The following is a 22,934-nucleotide window of genomic DNA, read 5'->3' as shown; positions in this document are numbered from 1 at the left end:
AGCTGCAGAAGTTCAGACCATTCTCATCATGGCAGGAAGAATGGCAGTGTCGCGAAGTCATGGTGTTGGAGGAATAGCTGAGTGTTCAGCATCTTCCAAGGAACCAGCAATCAACTGACAGACTGGGCAGCATCCTGAGCATAGAAAACCTCAAAGCCTACCCTCCACAGTGACACATTTCCTCCAACCAGGTTGTGCCCACTCCAGCAATGCCATGCATCTTAAAAGTGTCACTCCTTTGATATTATGTGTGCCAATTTCACTCAAACTCCCAGAGAGATTTTGTGTCCATATTTCATACTCTCTTACTCCTTGGGTTTCTCTTTTTCAATGAGACTCTCAAGAAGGAAGTCACTGGGAAAACAGCATTTCTAAAGGGAATTCATTCATGGTAAAGTCACACATTATTTATTATTATCTTCTATTTGAGAGGTGTATCCTTATTCTTAAGGGTTTATTCACCACTTGAGTGGTGGTCAAATCTTTTTACATGATATAAAACAGCGTCATCATAGAAAAAAAGGAACCTTATTTGGAAATGATACCTACATTATATTGGTATGCAGGCAAGACTGTGATGTCATTGTCATGATAAATAACTGATGTAAGGGGTCCTAGACAGACGTAGACATTGCCTTCTATGGGCAGGTGTTTGTGCATTGTAGAAGGCAGCAGGCTGTACAACCATGGAGAACAAGTCTATGAATTAAGTTTATTTGTGATCTCTGATTCAGTTCTCACTTTCAGATTTCTGTCTTGATTTCACATCCTAATTTTCCTCCACTGTGGTCTGTAATATTTAAGGTTACACAACCCTTTCCTTTCTATGTTGCTGACCACATCAATAGGTAACTAACTCAGATAGTATAAAGTTTTTCTGATGAGAGAATGTGTTGAGAATGGTGACAGTGTGTATAATTACAACCATAGTCACACACACAGTTTTACTTTTAGGTACAGCTACACTCTGCAACACAGACACATTCACACTCTCACAGAATCACACTTACAGATATGATCACAAATATAATTATGCGCTGGCCAGCCAATGTAATTTAAGTCTGGGCAGGTCACCAAAAGGAAGTTCTTCCAACCATTATCACCTGAGACTCCGGCCATAGGTAAATTTAAATAAGAGGCCTAAGTCTCAATAGTTTACCCTGAAGCAATACCTGGTAGCAGGAAAGAACCACAAGCTGAGATAACAGGGCAGATCATTCAAAGGAAATGCCTGACATTCCTACTACTACCTGCCAGAACACCTCACCAGGACACCCCTAGACAAATGTCAGCCAATCAGGGATTCTAAACCTCAGAATCCCCTCTACCCACCTCTAGTACTTTAAGAACCCTATTCTAATTGAGCTTGAGGCACTCCAGATAGTCCAATACATTGAACATGTGGAGAGACTGAGTTTGCAAACTAGATTAAAATAAAGACTCTTTGCTTTTACATATCAGACTCAGTCTTCTTTGGTGACTTTTGTGGGCATAACAATTACACATTCAAACACAGACACAGGTGCATACACATGTATGTGCACACACACACACACACACGGACACACACACACACACACACACACACACACACACACACACCAATACCACCACCTCCACCACTACCACATTCACATGTAGAAATACTTATTTATAACCAGAGGGGCTGAATTTCTATCTTCCTGTTTTTTTTCACAGGGCCACTCTGGTTGGCTTGGGCTCACTATGCAGACCAAGCTGATATTGAACCATGGTACTGTCTCCCTGGTGACTGAATCAAAGTATGCACATTCACTCCCAAATATCTCATACACAGTTCTTAAAACTTGGAAATAATTTTTTCATAAAATAAATTCTGATCTTTATTTTCTTCCCTTGTCTCTTTCTATGTCTTTCCTCTTTCACAACTTGCATAACTTCATAACAGACATAATTTTACAGCCAATTTGGGACCAGACTCGTGACATTCATTTTCATATTGACAATAAATGGTTTGAAAATTCAGAATTGACAATATTTGTTCTCTTAAAAATTTTATTTGATGTATATTCTGGTTTTATAGTTTACAACATTTTAATTAATGTTTACTATGAATAGTGCTACAATTAAAGGCTGAGGAGATGACTCAGTAATTAGTTAGGTGCCTCCCTCACAGAAATAGTGTTTCAGTTTGATTTTCAGCACTTAACTCTGACTGTTGGTGATGATTTATCCTTATATTCTCAGAACTATGAGGTAGTGAAAGGAGCTTCTCTGGATCTTGCTATCAAACCATTCTATCTGACCCTCCTGAATTTCAGGTTTAGTGTGAGACCCTCCAAAAATAAGGTAGATGTCAACTAAGGAAAACACTCAGAAACAGCTTGTGGTATCACATGCTCAAACATACCCTGTGACAATTAGTGTTTCCATTCGTTGGAACATTTCTCTTTTAATGTGTTGAACTCAAGTTTATAGTTATTTAGAAAACAGTTATAAATGCTGCAGACCTAGGTAGAGCTGATTGTTAAGGGAAGCAAGAACAGAACTCCTCTGACTCACTGTATACTTATTCCCACTCCAAAACTTTCATCTGCCCTTCCTACTCTAGGAACTATCATTCCTTCTCCAGTCATAAGATTGCTTGTTTTAGCTACAGTTTTGTGAGAAATGATATTTTCTATATATAATTCTGATATTTTTCTTTTTAGTTTGAACTTGGTTCTTAAACTCAATACCTTATAGATGGAATGCAAGTACTATAACTCAGAGCTAGCCTAGTCCTCCAATTCTTTAAAATATCTTATTTTATATCAGAAAATAATTTTTTGATTAGTACATTCAAGAACAAACACCAGTCTCTCCAAGTTCTACTTGATAACCAGCAATTATGACTGCATGTAACACAGCAGGAAAATAGTATAGGATCAATATTTTGAGCATCAATGCCCAGAAAGTAGAGTAGGAAGAGCAAATAAAACCAAAGAAATAAAATGAGGCCAGGTTAAAGAAACTTCTTTCCCAGCTTGTGGCTCCCATATACAATCTAGAGAACATTAAATATGAAATCATTATGTACTGCAAAGATTCATAGAAAATGCAGGAATTTCCCTCTTTATATTCAACACAAAATACTTGAAAGAAATGGTAAAAAATAAGAATGTACTGTGCATATGAAAACACTTTGTCTGCAACCCACTGAACTGAGGAAGGCAGGGGCTACTGAGTTGTGCTCTCACTCATTGATGTCCTGATTGTCACTTTGGATCTTAGGCAGAAAGTGGATCTGGGTTGTGTTTAGAGTCTTTGTAATGGGAAGGGAGGCTCCAACTGTGCCTCCCAAGGGCACCTGACACCTTTTTAATAAATAAATAAATAAATGAATAAAATAAAATAAAATAGAAGAGAATATTTGGGTAAAAAAAGAACTCAAAAATTAGACATCAAAATTCCAAATAACCCAATTAAAAATGGTATACAGTAGTAAACAAGTTAAATCTCAAAAGAAGAATCTCAGAGGACTTAAATACACTTAAAGAAATGTTCAATATATTTAGCCTTTAGGAAAATGCAAATCAAAACAACCCTGAGGTATCATCTTACAACAGTTAGAATGGCTAAGCTAAAAATAGCCAATGTTAGCTTATGCTGGAGAGGATGTGGAATAAGAGGAACATTCCTCTATTGCTGGTGTGAATGCAAACTTGTACAATCACTCTGGAAATCACTATGGTGGATTCTCTGAAAACTAGGAAGCAACCTACCTCAGGACCAATCAATAACAGTCTTGGGCCTGTGCCCAAAAGATGCTCAATTTTACTACAAGGCCATTTCTTCAATTACCTTCATAGCAGCATTATTTGTTATGGCCATAACCTGGAAACAATCTAGATCCCCCTCAAATGAAGAATGGATAAAATAAAGTGTCACATTTACACAATAGAGTACTACTCAGTGATAAAAAACAATGACACCTTGAAATTTGCAAGCAAATAAATAGAACGAGAAAAAAATATCCTGAATGAGGTTACCCACAACCAGAAGGGTTACCATGGTTTGTACTCACTCATAAGTGCATACTAATTGTAAAGCAAAGGATATTGAGCCTATAGTTTATAATCTTTAGAGAAGATAAGAAAAAATTGCCACTATTTTATTGAGTATTATTGCAACATTTTTCATGAGCAAGATTGGACTGAAATTCTCTTTCTTATTAATGCCTTTGAAGGGTGTAGGTATCATGGTGATTGTAGAAAGAGTTTGGCAATGTTCTTTCTGATTCTATTATGTAGAACAATTTGAGTATTGGTACTAGTTCTTTGAAAATCTTGTAGAATTCTGCACTGAAACCGTCTTGTACTGGGCTTTTATTGGTTGGGAGACTTTTTTTTCCCCTTATTTATTTATTTAAAGAATTTCCACTTCCTCCCCTCCTTCCAATACCCTCCTGCTCCCACTTCCCCCACTCCCTCTCCTCCACCCTCCTCATTCCCAAGAGCAGTCAGGGTTCCCTGCCCTGTGGGAAATCCAAGTTTCTCCCCCGTCCCTCCAGGTCCAGGAAGGTGGTTGGGAAACTTTTGATGATGGTTTCTATTTCTTCAGTTGTTATAGGTCTATTTAATTTGCTTATCTGGTCTTGATTTAATTTTTGTAAGTCATACTTATCTAGAAAGTTGTCCACTTTCTTTAAGTTTTCCAACTTCATAGAGTACAGGTTTTTGAAGTATGACATGAACATTCTCTGGATTTTCTCCATGTCTGTTTTAATGTCTCCTTTTCATTTCTGATTTTGTTAATTTAGATATTCTCTCTCTGCCTTTTGTTCAGTTTGGATAAAGTTTGCTAATTTGATTGGTTTTCTCAAAGAATCACCTCTTTGACTCATTGATTCTTAGCATTGTTTTCTTTGTTTCTATGTTCTTGATTTCAGCTCTCAATTTGTTTATTTCCTGTTGTCGACTCCTGCAGGGTGAGTTTGCCTCTGTTTTTTCTTCTAGAGTCTTAAGGTGTTCTGTTAACTCACTAGTGTGGGACTGTTCCAGTCTTAATGTAGGTATTTAGAGCTTTGATTTTTCTTCTAAACAGTGCTTTTATTATCTCATAATTTGGGTTTGTTGTGTGAGCATTTTCATTGAATTTTAGGATGTTTTTAATTTCTTCCTTTATATCTTCTTATCCCATTAATGATTCAGGTGAGCCCCGTTTAATTTCCATATGTTTATGAGCATTCTGGAGGTAGTGTTGCTGTTGATTTCTAATGTTAAGTCATGGTGATCTGATAAGATATATGGCGTTACTCCAATTTCTGCATCTGGTGATGTTTGCATTGTTACCTAGCATGTGGCCAATTTTTGAGAAGGTTCCTTTAGGTACTGAGAAGAAGGTATATTCTTTTATGTGTGGATAGAATGTTCTATGTTGGTTAAGTCAATTTGATTCATAACATCTGTTAGTTACCTTATTTCTCTATTAAGCTTTAGTCTGGTATACCTATTCAATGGTCCGAGAAAGGTGTTGAAGTCTCCCACTAAAAGTGTGTGGGGTTTAATGAGTAATTTCAGCTTTAGTGGTCTTTCTTTTACATATGAGGGAACCCTTGTATTTGTGGCATAGATGTTCAGTATTGAACATTCCTCTTGATTGGGTTTTCTTGTGAATAATATGAAATGTTTTTCTTTGTCTTTTTTGATTGATCTTAGTTTGAAGTCTATTTTCTTAGATATTAAGATAGATACACCAGCTTGTTTCTAAGGTCCATTCTAATATTCAGCAGAAGGATGTTTTCATATCCAATCTGTTAATCTGTCTGTTTTCATAGGTGTCTTCATTACATTTATATTAAGCAATATTAATGACCAATGATTGCTAGTTTCTGCTGTTTTAGTTGTCATTGTTAATGATATTATTTTGTCTATGTTTCCCTTTGGGGTTTGCTCCTGTGAGATCATCTATTGTCTGTGTTTTTGTGGATGTAGCCTTGGGTAGGTGTTGTCCTTCTAGTACTTTGTGAAGGTCTGGGTTTATGGATAGGTTTTGGTTAAATCTGGATCAGTTGTGGAATATCTTGTTTTGTCCATCTATAGTGATTGAGAGGTTTGCTGGGCATAGTAGTCTGCGCTGGCAACCATGGTCTCTTAATGTCTGCATAATGTTTGACAAGAACCTTCTGGCTTTCATTGTTTCCACTGATAATTCAGGTACAATTCTGATATGTCTGATTTCATATGTTACTTGATCTTTTTTCTTTGCAGATCATAATATTCCTTCTTTATTAAGAATGTTTAGTGTTTTCATTATTTTGTGGCAAGGGAACTTTTTTTTGATCCAGTCTATTTGGTGTTCTGAATGCTTCTTGTATCTTCATATTCATATCTTTGTTTAGGTTGGGAAAGTTTTCTTCTATGATTTTGTTGAATACATTTTCTGTGCCTTTGAGCTGAATTTCTTCTTCTTCTACATCTATTATTTTTAGGTTTGGTCTTTTCAAAGTGTCCCATATTTTCTAGATATCTTTTGTTAAGCTTTTGTTAGAAATAATGTTTCTTTGACCATGAGTCTCTTTCCTCTATTGTATCTTCATTGCTTGGGATACTCTCTTCCATCTCTTGTACCCTGCTGTTTATGCTTACATTTGTGGTCCTTATCATTTCCTTTTATCTTATGCTTCTATATTTGCCTCAGGTTGTATTTTATTTATTATCTTTATTTCAAGTTTTGAGTCTTTATTTATTTCTTTCACTTCCTTGGTTTCTTTTTCTTAAAGTGATATTTTGTTTTTTTTTTAAAGTGATATTTTGATTTCATCCATTTTTTTGTTTTTCTTTTCCTCCATTTCTTTGAGAGAATTTTTCATCACCTCTTTAAGGGCCTCAAACATTCTTTTTTTTTTTTTTTTTGCTCATACTTTATTTTTTATTTTATTTTTGCATTATATTTGACAGTCTCATGTGGCTTTGGGCAGTGTTTTGTCATTTAATTTTCGTTTTTGTAATATTGCAGAACACCTTGATTTTCTTTTTTTTTTTTTTTTTAGTAAATTTTATTAAATTATAAAAGTTTCCATTTCCGCCCCCCCTCCCAACACCCTCCCACTCCCCCCACTCCCCCCCTCCTTCCCCTCCGTCCCCCAGGGCAGTCAGGGTTTCCTGCCCTGTGGGAAGCTGCAGCTCCCTCCCCCTCCCTCCAGGTCCAGGAAGGCGAGCGTCCAAACAGACTGGATCCCCAAAATCCAGCATATGCAGAGGAAACAGGTCCCAGTGTCATAGTCAATGGCATTTCAGAAAGACCCCAGGCCAGCCACAGTCAGAGAATCCGGCCAAATTCCGAGAATCTGGCTAGATCACGTCCTCGTTCAGTCCCAGTCCAACTGGCCCTGGTAAATTCTCATCAGATCCGTTCCCTTGTATCAGTGGGTGATAGCATCCCTCGCAGTACTGATTTCGTCTTTCATGTTCCTCCTCCTTCCGCTCCCCCTCCGGACCTCGGGGGGCTCAATCCCTTGCTCCAATGTGGGCCTCCGACTGCATAGCTGTCCTTCGCCAGACGAAGGATCTATGGTGATAAGCAAAATATACATCAGTATGGTCATGGGCCACGGCCGATTCAGGCACCCTCTCCTCTGTCCAGAGAACAATCTGGGTGATTTATCTTTGGACCTGGGATCCCATATATAATCAAGTCTCCTGTAAACCCTAAAATGGCTCCCTTAGTTGAAATATATTGCTCCCTGATCCCATATTCATCCTACCTCCCTCCCCCCCCCATCCCCGGCCACCAAGCTTTCCCCGTTCCTCCCCTACTCCCTTCTCTCTAGCCCTCTCCCCCTCCATCGACCCTCCCCCCCCCCCATGCACCCGAGGTTACCTGGGACTCTTGTCTATTTCCTACCTCCTGGAGGATAGCTAAATAATCTTCACCAGGTTCATCTTCTTATTTAGCTTCTCTAGGATCACAAATAATAGGCTCAAAGACCTTTAATTATGGTTAGAATCCACTTATGAGTGAATACATACCGTGTTCCTCTTTTTGGGTTTGGCTTACCTCACTCAGTAAAGCGTTTTCTATTTCCATCCATTTGCATGCAAAATTCAAGATGTCATTGTTTTTAACTGCCGAGTAAAACTCTAATGTATATATGTTCCACACCTTTTTTAACCATTCTTCTATTGAGGGGCACCTAGGTTGTTTCCATGTTCTGGCTATTACAAATAGTGCAGCTATGAACATAGTTGAACAAATGCTTTTGTAGTATGTTAGGGAATCTTTAGGGTATATTCCCAAGAGTGGTATTGCTGGGTCCTGAGGGAGGTTGACTCCCAGTTTCCTGAGAAACCGCCACACTGATTTCCACAGTGGCTGCACGAGTTTGCATTCCCACCAACAATGGATGAGTGTTCCCCTCACCCCACATCCTCTCCAGCATAGGCTATCGTTGGTGTTTTTGACTTTAGCTATTCTGACAGGTGTAAGATGGTATCTCAAAGTGGTTTTAATTTGCATTTCCCTGATCGCTAAGGAGGTTGAGCATGACCTTAAGTGTCTTCTGGCCATTCGAATTTCATCTGTTGTGAATTCTCTGTTAAGTTCAGTACCCCATTTTTTAATTGGGTTAATTAGAGTTTTAGTGCCTAGTTTCTTGAGTTCTTTGTATATTTTGGAGATCAGACCTTTGTCTGATGAGGGGTTGGTGAAGATCTTCTGCCAGTCAGAAGGCAGCCTTTTTGTCCTACTGACAGTGTCCTTTGCTTTACAGAAGCTTCCCAGTTTCAGTAGATCCCATTTATTCATTGTTTCTCTTATTGTCTGTGCTGCTGGGGTCCTACTTAGGAAGAGGCCTCCTGTGCCTATATCTTGTAGACTACTTCCGACTTTCTCTTCAATCAGGTTCAAAGTGGACAGATTAATGTTGATGTCTTTAATCCATTTGGACTTGATTTTTGTGCATGGTGATAGATATGGATCTACTTTCATTTTTTTACAGGTTGACATCCAGTTATGCCAGCACCATTTGTTAAAGATGCTTTCCTTCTTCCATTGTATACCTTTAGCTCCCTTGTCGAAAATTAGGTGTTCATAAGATTGTGGGTTAATATCTGGGTCTTCTATTCGATTCCATAGGTCGACTTCTCTGTTCTTATGCCAATACCAAGCTGTTTTCAATACTGTAGCTCTATAATAGAGTTTGAAGTCAGGGATGGTAATGCCTCCAGAAGTTCTTTTATTGTATAAGATTGTTTTGGCTATCCTGGGTTTTTTGTTTTGCCATATAAACTTGATTATTGTTCTCTCAAGGTCTGTGAAGAAGTTTGATGGGATTTTGATGGGGATTGCATTGAATCTATAGATTGCTTTTGGTAGAATTGCCATTTTTACTATGTTGATTCTCCCAATCCAAGAGCAGGGGAGGTCTTTCCACTTTCTGGTATCCTCCTCAATTTCTTTCTTCAAAGACTTAAAGTTCTTGTCAAATAGGTCTTTCACTTCCTTGGTTAGAGTAACCCCAAGATATTTTATGCTATTTGTGGCTATCATGAAAGGTGATGCTTCTCTGATTTCCCTCTCTGCTTCTTTATCCTTTGTGTATAGGAGTGCCACTGATTTTTTGGAGTTGATCTTGTATCCTGCCACGTTACTAAAGGTGTTTATCAGCTGTAGGAGTTCTTTGGTAGAGTTTTTGGGGTCGCTTATGTACACTATCATATCGTCAGCAAATAACGAAAGTTTAACTTCATCCTTTCCAATTCGAATCCCCGTGATCCCCTTATGTTGTCTTATTGCTATTGCTAGAACTTCAAGCACTATATTGAAGAGGTATGGAGAGAGTGGACAGCCTTGTCGCGTTCCTGATTTTAGTGGAAAGGCTTTGAGTTTCTCTCCATTCAGTTTGATGTTAGCTGTCGGCTTGGTGTATATTGCTTTTATTATATTTAGGTATGATCCTTGTATCCCCAGTCTCTCCAACACCTTTATCATAAATGGGTGTTGAATTTTGTCAAATGCTTTTTCAGCATCTAGTGAGATGATCATATGGTTTTTTTCTTTCAGTTTATTTATATGATGGATTACATTGATAGATTTGCGTATGTTGAACCAGCCCTGCATCTCTGGAATGAAGCCGACTTGATCATAATGGATAATTTTTCTAATGTGCTCTTGGATTCGGTTTGCCAGGATTTTATTGAGAATTTTCGCGTCGATGTTCATGAGTGAGATTGGCCTGTAATTCTCTTTCTTGGTTGTGTCTTTGTGTGGTTTTGGTATTAGAGTAACTGTAGCTTCATAAAAGGAGTTAGGCAATGACTCTTCTGTTTCTATATTGTGGAATACGTCAAGGAGTATAGGTATTAGCTCTTCCTGGAAGTTCTGGTAGAATTCTGCATTGAAACCATCTGGTCCTGGGCTTTTTTTGGTAGGGAGATTTTTGATAACAGCTTCTACTTCTTCGCGACTAACAGGTCTATTTAGATTGTTCACCTGTTCTTGGTTCAACTTTGGTATATGGTATTTATCTAAAAAAAATGTCCATTTCTTTTACATTTTCCAACTTTGTGGCATATAAACTTTCATAGTAAGATCTAATGATTCTCTGAATTTCCTCTGTGTCTGTGGTTATGTCCCCCTTTTCATTTCTGATCTTATTAATTTGCATGTTCTCTCTCTGCCGTTTGATTAACTTGGATAGGGGTTTGTCAATCTTGTTGATTTTCTCCAAGAACCAGCTTTTTGATTCATTGATTCTTTGGATTGTTTTCTCTGTTTCTATTTTGTTGATTTCAGCCCTCAGTTTGATTATTTCCAGTCTTCTAGACCTCCTGGGTGAATCAGCTTCTTTTTTTTCTAGATCTTTCAAGTGTGCTGTTAAGTCTCCAATGTGTGCTTTCTCCGCTTTCTTTAATTGGGCACTTAGTGCTATGAACTTTCCTCTTAGCACTGCTTTCATAGTGTCCCATAGGTTTGAGTATGTTGTGTCTTTGTTTTCATTAACTTCAAGGAAGAGATTAATTTCTTTCTTTATTTCTTCCTTGACCCAGGGGTGATTTAGTAGTTGACTGTTCAGTTTCCATGAGTTTGTTGGCTTCCTGGGGGGAGCATTGTTGTTGAATTCTAATTTTAGTCCATGGTGATCTGACAAGACACAGGTAGTTACTAATATTTTTCTGTATCTGGAAGTTTGCTTTGTTACCGAGTATGTGGTCAATTTTCGAGAAGGTTCCATGAGCTGCAGAGAAAAAGGTATATTCTTTCCTATTTGGGTGGAGTGTTCTATAGATGTCTGTTAAGTCCATTTGATTCAATACCTCCAATAGGTCTCTCAATTCTCTGTTTGGTTTCTGTCTGATTGACCTGTCCATTGGTGAGAGAGGAGTGTTGAAGTCTCCTACTATTAGTGTGTGTGGTTTGATGACCGCCTTGAGTTCTAGAAGAGTTTCTTTTACATATGTGGGTACCTTTATATTAGGAGCATAGATATTCAGGATTGAGACTTCCTCCTGATGAATTGTTCCAGTTATGAGTATGAAATGTCCATCTCCATTTCTTCTGATTGATTTTAGTTTGAAGTCGATTTTGTTAGATATTAGAATGGCCACGCCCGCTTGTTTCTTAGGTCCATTTGCTTGGAAAACCTTTTCCCAACCCTTTACTCTGAGTAAGTGTCTGTCTTTGTGGTTGAGGTGTGTTTCTTGTAAACAGCAGAATGTTGGATCCTGTTTTCGTATCCAATCTCTAAGTCTGTGCCTCTTTATAGGTGAATTGAGTCCATTGATATTAAGTGATATTAATGACCAGTGGTTGTTGACTCCGGTCATTTTTTTTATTTAAGTAATAGAGTGTATGTGTTTTTCTTCTTTGATTTGTGCTTGTGAATGGTCGCTAGATGTTCGAGTTATTGTAGATCGTGTTGGGAATGTTGGATTCCTTCGGTAGTGATTTTCCTTCTAATATTCTCTGTAAGGCTGGATTAGTAGCTACGTATTGTTTAAATTTGTTTTTATCCTGGAATATTTTGTTTTCTCCGTTGATAGTGAACAATAGCTTGGCTGGGTATAGTAGTCTGGGTTTGCATCCATGGTCTCGTAGTTTCTGCAGTACCTCTATCCAGGATCTTCTGGCTTTCATGGTTTCCATAGAGAAATCCGGTGTAAGCCTGATAGGTTTACCTTTATAAGTTACTTGACCTTTTTCCTTTGCAGCTCTTAAAATTTTTTCTTTAATATTTATGTTTTTTGTTTTGATTATTATATGGCGCGGGGATGTTTTTTTCTGATCCAATCTATTCGGTGTTCTGTATGCTTCTTGAACCTTCATAGGAATATCGGTCTTTAGATTGGGAAAGTTTTCTTCTATAATTTTGTTGAATATATTTTCTGGGCCTTTGATCTGCAGTTCTTCTCCTTCTTCAATCCCTATTATTCTTAGATTTGGTTTTTTTTATTGTGTCCCAGATTTCCTGAATGTTTTGTGAAGAGAATTTGTTGGATTTGCCGTTTTCTCTGACCAGAGCATTTATTTTCTCTATGGTATCTTCAGAATCTGAGATTCGTTCTTCTATCTCTTGTATTCTATTGGTTATGCTTGATTCTGTAGTCTCCGCTCGTTTACCTAGGTTTTCCATATCCAGCCGGTTCTCGTTTTGTGTTTTCTTCATTGCCTCCATTTCAGTTTTCAATTCTTGGACTGTTTCCTTTACTTGTTTGATTGTTTTTTCTTGGTTTCTCAGGGTATCACTCACGGATTTACTTATTTCTTCAAACTTTTTGTTATATTTCTCATCCATTTCTATACTCATTTCTTCAAACTTTTTGTTATACTTCTCGACCAGTTCCTTAAGGGAGTTATTCATATCCTGTTTAAGGGACTCTATTGCTTTCATAATGGCACTTTTTTCCACTTCATCTGGGTTAGAGTGTTCAAATCCTTCTGTTGTAGGGTCATTGGGATCTGATATTTTCATGTTGTTTTTCAGATTGTTGGAGGAGGTCTTGCCTTGGCGTCTGCCCATCTCTTCGATCAAATGCTCTCTATTGGAACTTCTGGTATCGGGTCAGGTTCCCTTGTTGGGCAGGGAGTTCACTGATAGAATGCCTACCTTTCCCCAAGCAGGGTATTGAACCACAGGCACTGCCTCTGTCCGGGATGCCCCTATAGAGCAGGCCCAGTGTGCAAGGCAGCTGAGCTGGGGAAATTTTATGGGCTCAGTGGGAGGGGAGAAATATAGAAATTTGTACCTGGATGGAAGCTGGGATGGCAGGTGGGAGAGCCTAGCAGGGTGGAAACAGCACTGCAGGCTGACCTGGGAGTCTATGGGGTCGGGGAGAGTCCTAGCTCCCCCTCGCTGGGCCCGCGGGGACCCGAATCAACTCACCACTCCGAAGGCCCTCTGGATAGAAGCTGGGATGGCTGGCGGGGAAGCTAGCAGGGTGGAGCCAGCAGAGCAGGCTGACCTGGGAGTCTATGGGGTCGGGGAGAGTCCTAGCTCCCCCTCGCTGGGCCCGCGGGGACCCGAATCAACTCACCACTCCGAAGGCCCTCTGGATAGAAGCTGGGATGGCTGGCGGGGAAGCTAGCAGGGTGGAGCCAGCAGAGCAGGCTGACCTGGGAGTCTATGGGGGTCGGGGAGAGTCCTAGCTCCCCCTCGCTGGGCCCACGGGGACCCGAATCAACTCACCACTCTGAAGGCCCTCTGGATGGAAGCTGGGATGGCTGGCGGGGAAGCTAGCAGGGTGGAGCCAGCAAACAGGCTGACCTGGGAGTCTATGGGGTCAGGGAGAGTCCTAGCTCCCCCTCGCTGGGCCCGCGGGGACCCGAATCAACTCACCACTCCGAAGGCCCTCTGGATAGAAGCTCAAACATTCTTTAATAGTTATTTATAGGTCATTTTCTTCTGCTTCATCTATATTTGGTTGTTCAAGTTTTTCTATTGTAGGGCCACTAGTTTTTATTGTTTCTCTTTGTGATGTTGAATGTATTCTTACCTTGTCTACCCATCTTTTTCTCTAATTGATGTAGTTGAAGCTGTCTTGTCTCTGGTGATCAATCTTCCAGGTGCCGTTGGATCCAAGGATCAGATAGTTTTTCCTTGTAGTGCAGTCAGGGTCTCAGTTCCAGGCACCCACGTGGTCACTCAGTATTCCTGGATTTTGCTCTGAACTCTATGAGGTCACTCTGCAATACCAGGTGTCTATCATGCCTGCTCCCATGAAGGTTACTTGCTTGTTGCTGCTTACACTGAGGTCACTGGCATGGGCCTCCTCCTGCAGATCTCACTATCTGAGGCCTACCTGGTGGAGGTTGCTGGTTTGGGGCTTCCAGGGCAGAGGTTGCTGGTTCAGGCTTGCTACCTCAGAGGTCCTGGATTCATCTTGACTATTGCAAATGTCTTTCACATGGGCCCGTTCCCTCAGTGGAGGCTTCCTTGTAACTGCTCCTGTGGAGTCTATTGTCTCAGGCCTACTTAAGTGGAAGTCACTGACTCAAGCCTGATCCTCTGGTGATCACTGCATTGGGCCTGCCCTGGCTGGGGTAACAGGTTCAGGCTTGCTCCCATGGATCTCTGGCTCAGGCAAGTTGAAGCAGATGTCCCTGGTTTGTGCCTGCTCCCTTGCAGTTGGCTGAGTTGTGTCCAGTGTTGCAAATGTCTCTGGCTTGTGCTTGCTCTCTCAGCAGTTGCTCCCTTGGGAGGACTGAGGCTTCAGGCCTGCTCCAGTTGAGATTGCTGGTTCAGGCCTGCTGGAGCGGAGATCACTGGCTTGGGCCTGCTATGACAGTGTTCGCTGGCTCAGGCTTGCTACCTCAGAGGTTGCTGATTCATGCCCGTTCCTATAGAGGTCTCTGGTTTGGGACTGCTCCCTCATTAGTGGCTCCCTTGCAGCCGTTTCTGCTCCTGTGGAGGATGCGACCTCAGGTCTGCACTGGTGGTGGAGATTGCTGGCTCAGGCCCGTGTCTGTAGAGTCCCTGGCCTGGGACTGCTCCTGCAGAGGTCCCTGGCTTGGACCACATTCCACAAAGTTCTCTGGCTCAGGCCTGTTCACTCAGAGATCCCTGACCCGCACCTGGATCCCCAGAGGTCTCTGGCTTCGGCCACCTCCCTCAGGGGATGCTCCCTTGTACTTGCTTCTATGGGGTTTCTATTTATTTTTTTAAGGAGTGGTTTTATTCATTTTCTTCTCTCCCAAGCCAAGGTATATTTTTAAACACACTGGAGCCATTTAGATGTTTATTTTTCTCTATCTGTTTTTATTATATATCTCTGTCTGTTTCGAAGCACATGAATCTTTAATCTGCTTAGCAATAAGGCTAGGATTAAAACTGTGACTTTGATGGCTCTCTCCACCACATTTCTCATCTTGTGGAGAGTCTACCTTCATGGTAGGGGTAATGGCCAGGGTCACCTATATTTCAACAAATCTGCAGAGTTTCTAGGTCCATACCACCACCAGAAAGCCTAAAATCAGTTGCTCATAGGCATCATTTAAATGTTTTTTGGAAGAACCTCTTAAAAGAGCCGAGATGTTTTTGCTGCCAACACCGAGTCATGAAGTTTCTCTTAAAGGTGCCACACCTCTGCTTGCCTCTAGCAAGCATAACCTACTGGACTAAAGATGGTTACCAAGAAGCTGCACTTGACTCTCATCTTATCTGTCTAGAATCCTTTACTTAATGCCTTCTCAGGTTTTATGTGGAATTCTTGCTAAACATTTTTGGTGCCTTTTGTTGACAAAACTTTCTGTCCAACCTAGTTCTGTAGAAATTCAGTCCCAAATAAACACACAGAGGCTTATATGTATTATAAACTACTTGGCTTATTGTTCAGACTTACAATTAACTAACACTTATGGCGTAAGATCTCCTGTAATTCTTGTTTATATTTAGTCATATGACTTGGTACCTTTTCTCAGTTTGGCATTCTCATCTTTCTTCTTCATTTGAGTGGTGACTGACTGGCTGCCTTTCCTCTTCCAAAAATTACCCTAGACTGATTGCCCTGCCTATACTTCCTGTTGAGCTACTTACCAATATGCATTTTATTAAACCACTATGATGGCCAAGACTTCTCAGTGTACACGAACATTATCTCAAAGCACAGCTACCTGTACCTGGGACAGGATACCTGGGGACAGGAAGAATCAGGTACCATCAGTCACACACTGACACAACCTCTGCGTTGGCACATATGTACATGGTGATACACACCTTGGAGAGAGAACATCTAGGCCGTCCTTCTTCCTCAGGGAACTCAGCCTTATGTGAGAAAAAGCAGTGAAGTCCCACAGATCAGGAAGGGGTTTAACTTAGAGCAGGATATTGGATTAGCATGTAGGGAAGCATTCCTGCCTTCATAAGGGAGCAAGTTGGATATTGACTCCTTTTGCTTATTCCAGGGTGAGGATCAGTGATCCTGCATTCTTATTATCTGAGTCTGGAATAAAGAAGCATGCACACTGGGGAGTCACTGGAAACACATCAAGGTTTGACCCTTCCTTCTCACTGTAGAGCTGCCTTGACACTGACTCTCTTCTTCCCTGTCCTTAAAAAGAAACCTTTAATCTTTTTATTCACATAATGTATTTTATTCAAATACACCCTACTTTCCCCATATTTCTCATCTCTCATGATGCACCTTTTCTGCAGAAATAAAAGTGCTTTTTAAAAATCTGCAGACTCTACTTAGTTCTGCCTCAATGTTTATGCATGTGGACTTATTATTGCAATAAGGGTCAGTAGTCTGTTAGAAACTGAAATCCCAAAGAAAACTGATTCTCCCTCTTCTAATAGCTAACCATTTTGAATACTTCATCTAAAGATGAGGATTCAAGACTTCCTTTACTATCATGCTGAGATGCTGGCTGGTGTGGACTTGTACAAGTAGTTACAGGTGCTGTGGGTTCATGAGTTTGGCTCCCTTGCCGTGCCTGGAAAACACTGTTTTACTGACATCATCCCTCATTTCTGCCTCGTAAAGCTCTTTTTACTTCTCTTTTATTATTGGTGCCCAAATCTTGGAAAGTGACGAAATGTTTGAAATGTCCCATTTAGACTGAGGACTTCAGTCCTATTCTCTAAATGTGTGCTAGTTAGTTCTTTGTATTAATCAACACCTTCATAAATCAAGAGTTTTGAATTAGCTGAAGAAATGCAATGATATATGTTATAAATTTTAAATTCTTAAGGGGTTGTTTAATACAGTGTCCATTTAACAGAGTAATAGTGCTAAATTATCTCCTAGGGCTTATGATCTACCACGTCATGGGTTCTTGGACTGGTTCTTGGAACCAGATATAATTTCAAGTTTTTGGAGGTGGACCTAAAATCTAATGAGAAGTATTTAGTCATTCCCATAACACTTATGGCACTTTTGAACCAATGTGCATACATTGTCAGACTCTTTACTGTTGTATGTTATGATTCTTACTTTTGAGATCCAAGGCCAGTGTCAGATATCCTCTCATGTTTTCAAACTTGCTTTCTCACGTGTGACTCAAACACATTTCCTACTTCCTTCCCTGTTCTCAGAACTAGGATTTGTTTTTGTCTTTCTCAGCTTGCTACTGTATCACATTGTTGTTATATGTGGTTCACACCTGATTCTTGCCCCATCATCCCTGTGAATTGCATAAGAAACACAAGGTGAGAATCCCACCTGGACACCCTACTCCCTTGCCATCTTACCCAAGGTCTCCACACACTATTCACGTACTGCCATGACTTACACGCTTTTACTGGCATGCATGTGACAATGCCATGGGGGCAGATATGTACTGTTGCCAAGGTATCTAAAATATTATTTTTGGCGTGATGACAATGAATTTGTTCCTCCTATTGAGGCCACTGCAAGCCTGCGGCCCCTCTTGGATTTGGAAAGGTCTCTGTTTGTTTTTAAACTTCCTTCTTTTATTCATTATTTTCTTTATTATTTTGACCTGGAGTAACATATTAATAAATCCCTTTCACTTAAATCATAGTTTCCTTCTGCACTGGGGAATCTAACTTGTACTAAAATTCTGGAAGACAAACAGGACAAACACAGCACAGATGGATTTTATACTCACAGACCATGGTACAGTTACTGTGACTCAGAGAAGAGATGAGCACTGCCTTGGGAAGCTGTTTGAATCATCAGATTTATGACTGTGAGACCTTGATTTGGCTGGACTGGATGTTCCTGGGACATGGTGTGAGGGATGCAGAAGTTCACATATGAGGAGCATAGGCCTAAAATGCTTCTGATGAGAGGGTGGATGTGGGGGAGGTAATAGACTGCACAACTTTAACCACAGATACACAGTTATATTTACACATACAGTTCCACATTCCAACTCACACTCATACACACTCACAGACACACATACAACACAGAGTCACATTTACAGATGAGTTCTCATATCTGAATACACACACAAACACAGATACCAAAATTCATACTTATGGCTACAGTCACAATCCCAACACGCATGTACTCACTGTCACACAATCACAGGCATACATAGACACACTCCCAGATAAGTAACGTCCAAACACACACACACACACACACACACACACACACACACACAAAGACACAAATAGTTACAAACACAGATGCAGTCCCACATCCCATCACACATATACATCCATACCCCCCTCAAACATGCACACTCACAAACTGACACACAGCACCAAAGGCAGACTCAGAAACCTCCCCATTCACAGCACCAGGGGTGGTTTTCTTCATTTCTTTCAACAGGTCCACTCTGTCTGGCCTGGAATCACTGTTGATAAGGCTGCTCTTGAACTTCAAGACATACTTTTGCCTCTGTTTCCCTAGTGCCCATATTAAAGGTATGTGTCACTGTGCTTGGCCGTCAAACACAGAATTTTTAAAATATAATGTTTTTATATCACTAAAAGTAGTTTCTTTATTCACAGAGTGTATTCTGAGCACTGTTTTCCTGCCCTCATCTCATCTGAGACTCTCCCCAGCATCCATCTTATCCAAATAATGACAGGCAGAGGTCATAGGACTATTTACAAGGTCATTTAAGTATTGAACTCATGGCATTCTTTTATATATGTAAATTCTTTTATACACACACACACACACACAAAGAATGACTTAAAATCCATGATTTCCCATTCATTTTGCTCAGATAATATAAATAATATCAAAAGTTCAATTGAATAAAAACAATATTTAAGTATGTGTAGTCACTTGAAAGTGGACTTGCTTCCAATGGGTCATATGTTTAAACTTTGTTCTCTGTATGATGGTGCTCTTTAAAAATGCTGTGGAAAGCTTGAGAGGTGGTGCCTCAGGAGGCACTGTGTTACTAGGTGTGGATCTTGAATTCTTATATACCAGTTATCTCTGTGGTTTACTCTCTACTTGCAGGATGCAGGTGCAGTGGGAGAAATCCTGCATCCCGTGCCTTTCTGTCGTAATAGACTGTGCCCCTAACTTCTTCAGTCAACTAGACTCTTTGTTTCTGCAATTGCTTTCTGTTAGCTATATTTCACAGAATAGAAAAACAGCCAGTACAGCTGTAAATGAAAAATATTTTATCTATAAGTGGTAGTACAAGCCTACCTGGGAAGGGGTGATGTGATATGTAATGGCACATGGCTTGAGCACTCAGATACAGAGAGAGGTAAGGTGTTTGGAGCACAAATCTAATAAACATAGTCAATACATCAAAGACTTCAGAATTAGTCATGTTCCTCCAAGTCTCAGAGAACACTGAGGAAAGGGAGGTTGGAAGAATGTAAGAGGTGGAAAACTGCCTCCGTCAGATTGGTATCAGGCAAGACTGTACGACATTTTCATGATCAAAAATTGGTTTTGGAAGGCTTAGGCAGATTAGAAAGTGCCATTCCTGGACATGTGTTTCTGGGTTTTATAAAAAAGCAAGCTAAACAACCATGGAGAGCAAGCTGGTAAGCATTGATTTTGTGTGATTTTTGATTCAGTTCCCACTTTCAGTCTCCTGCCTTATTACATGATTTGATTCTTCTCTATAATTATCTGTGAGAGCTATGGTGATATTATTCATTCTCTTCTCATGATGCTTTTAAGAATGGTTTTTATCAAATAAAAAATTATAGTCCAGAAAAATTTAAAATTCTTTTGATGACAGTACAGACATGGAAAACACAGTCAAATATACAATCACACTTATAAGTACAGTCATATATCCCAACAGAACACACAAACACATTACCAAACACACACACACAAACACATACATACAGACATCCATAAAATGTACTTTAAAAAATATTCACTGGTAGACGGGCTGACTTTCTTTTTTACTTTCCTTCTACTGGCACATTTTGTTAGGCCTGGACTCACTATCTAGACCAAGTTGATATTGAACTATGAAAGATTTTCTAGTCACTGCTCCCATATAACTGGATTAAATGAATGCATCACTCTGCCTGACATTCACATGAAGAGTCTTAAAAAATTATTCATTTTTTGAAAATATTTACACACAATATGTTCTGATAGCTATTTCCCTCCTTCATTCCTTCCCAGGTCCTTCTTCTCTCCCACATTGCTCAGTTGCACAACTGGAAGAATTTTTGGGACATTGAAGAGAATTGCCCCATGGTTTTCACTTTTATCTAGGCAACAAATGCTTCAAAAATCCATAATTACCTAAATATTTCTTTTTTAAAATCATTATACATTTATTTCTTTTTTAGATTACAATATTCTTATTAACGTATACAATGTAAGGTGATAATATTCAGTACTACGGAGTTGGCTTGGAAGTAAGGTGTCTGCCTCCCAATATGAGTATCTCAGTTTGCTTCTCAGTATTTAACTAGGAACCTGGGTATGATGGTTTTTCCTTATATTCCCATCAGTCAATAGATTGTGACAGGAGGCCCTTTGGGACATATATCTAACCATTCTATCTAAACATGTGAGCTCCAATTTCAGTGTGAGAAATGATCTCAAAAAATAAGTTAATGGGCAATTGAGGATGATTCTTCTAATCAACATGTGGCTTCCACAGTCATATGCAAACATACACATATGCAGACACTGTATCAGCAATGAGCATTTTCATTCATTCAAATATTTCCTTTTTCCTGGATTGATATTGTAGATATTTAGAACTATCTCATGGATGTCATGTCATGAATCTCTGTGAAGAGCTAAAGTGTGTCAAGTGGCTAAACCGCTATTGTGTGAATCTAGAACTGAACTCTTGTAATGCACTGTGAACTTGTTCCCTCTCCACCTTGTTCCATCAGCCCTTTCTACTCTAGTGACTGCCATTCCCTCTGCAGTCATGACATCACCTCTATTAATGTGGGAAATTATATCTTTCTGTCTACAATTCTGATATTTTTTTTACTTGGACTTGGTTCTTGACCTTAATACTTTGCACATTAGACAAATACCTTAAAAACAATTCTAAAATAAACACAAGCTACCCCCAATGTTCTCTTCTCATTGCATATCACTTAAGACAAAGGTCATCATACAATAGAAAAATAAAATGTAAAAGATCGATGTTCTGAGCATCAATATCAATAAGGCAGGAATAGGGAGGTCAATTAAATCCATAACAAACCATAGAAGAGAGAGAGAGAGAGAGAGAGAGAGAGAGAGAGAGAGAGAGAGAGAGAGAGGACATGGATGGGGAAGATGGAGAGGACGGAGAGGAAGAGAAGGAAGAAACTGTATCTTCTGCTGGTGGCTTCTATCCAGAGTCTCGACCACATCTTTGAACATGGAAAATAAGAACAGAGTGTGGACATGAGCATTGCAGTGTCTGCCCCACACTGAAATGAGAAATGCAGAATCTACCGAGCTGAGTTTCAGTATCTGGCATTCAGAGAGGAACTGGGAATCTGAGGCAGGAAATGGAACTGGTATGTCTGGAGAGACTTGTTCAGGGGAAGAAGGCCCAGAACCTGATTGAAACCCCTCACTTCCAATCCCACAGGACACATGACCTGGGCTCAGTTGTCCAAAGGTGCTGTGGTAACCCGTGTAAAGTAATATTATGAGAAAATAAGCATCTCCTGAGTAAACACATAAGCACTCAGAAAGAAACACAGAAACAAGGCACAGATTAACCTACACAAGTATAGACATAGAAGAAAAGACAGACAGATGTGTATTAGCACCTTGTGTTGCTCGAAAATGTTCTGTTTCTATCTGTCATTCAACCTACTTAAAATGTCAATATCATGATTGTTTATAATGTTCTGTGATTATATTCATTCATCAGACTACTCTCTCTCTTTTTCCTCTCACTACTTTGACTGTTCTGTTTTCTCCCACTTTCATGTCTCTTCACTCTTCCCTCCCCCTCTGTTCCTCTTCCTTCCTGTTTGCTTCTTTCTTCTGCTCACCAGAAGTGAGATTACTGGATAACACGGTCTTACATGTGTAAATCTCTGAAGAACCACCATAGTATTTGTCAATGTCACTATAAAGCGATGTTCACATCAATATAGCACATGAATCCCTTCCTCTATATCCCCCACACACATTTCAATACTTTCCTTTGGCAAATGGCACTTGCACCATTGGTTACAGGCAGCTTATCCTTTAGGTTTTAATATCCTTGACTCTGATGATTAGAGATGTTGGCCTATGCAAGGTCTTCAACCTATATTAATTTGTGAAGATGAAGGAGTGCAATCAGTGCAATCAGAGGATGGAGGGCAGGAAGTTGTCTGCCCATGAGGACATCACCTTTCACAACTGTATTCCCCGAACTTGTTTTACCTTGTGGACCCATTTCTCAGACAAGCGAGAGTAATGAGTTTCTATGAGAAGAAAAATGAGACTGATATCTTGAATGAAATAAATGGTGTTCTAACCTTTAACAAGAAGGATTGACGCTTCAAGCACAATATTTATTAGTCAAAAATTAGGCTGTACTTTTGAAATATTATGATTTGAATCAAGGTTTCATACATACAAACCAAGAACTCAGCCATTGGTATAAGTCCC

At 39.8% G+C, this 22,934-nt stretch overlaps 1 pseudogene across 1 annotated transcript in view; it reads right to left on the bottom strand.

Moving 5' to 3' along the window:
• Window positions 1-22,934, bottom strand: part of LOC148120425 (immunoglobulin heavy variable 3-23 pseudogene) — a 445,932-nt pseudogene that overhangs the window by 348,978 nt on the left and 74,020 nt on the right. The gene's annotated exons all lie outside the window — the stretch shown is intronic.

The sequence above is a fragment of the Myodes glareolus genome, chromosome 11, assembly GCF_982192425.1.
Source record: "Myodes glareolus chromosome 11, mMyoGla1.1, whole genome shotgun sequence".
Lineage (NCBI taxonomy): Eukaryota > Metazoa > Chordata > Mammalia > Rodentia > Cricetidae > Myodes > Myodes glareolus.
The sequence above is the reverse complement of the archived record's forward strand: the minus strand, read 5'-3'. Positions and strand labels throughout refer to the sequence as shown.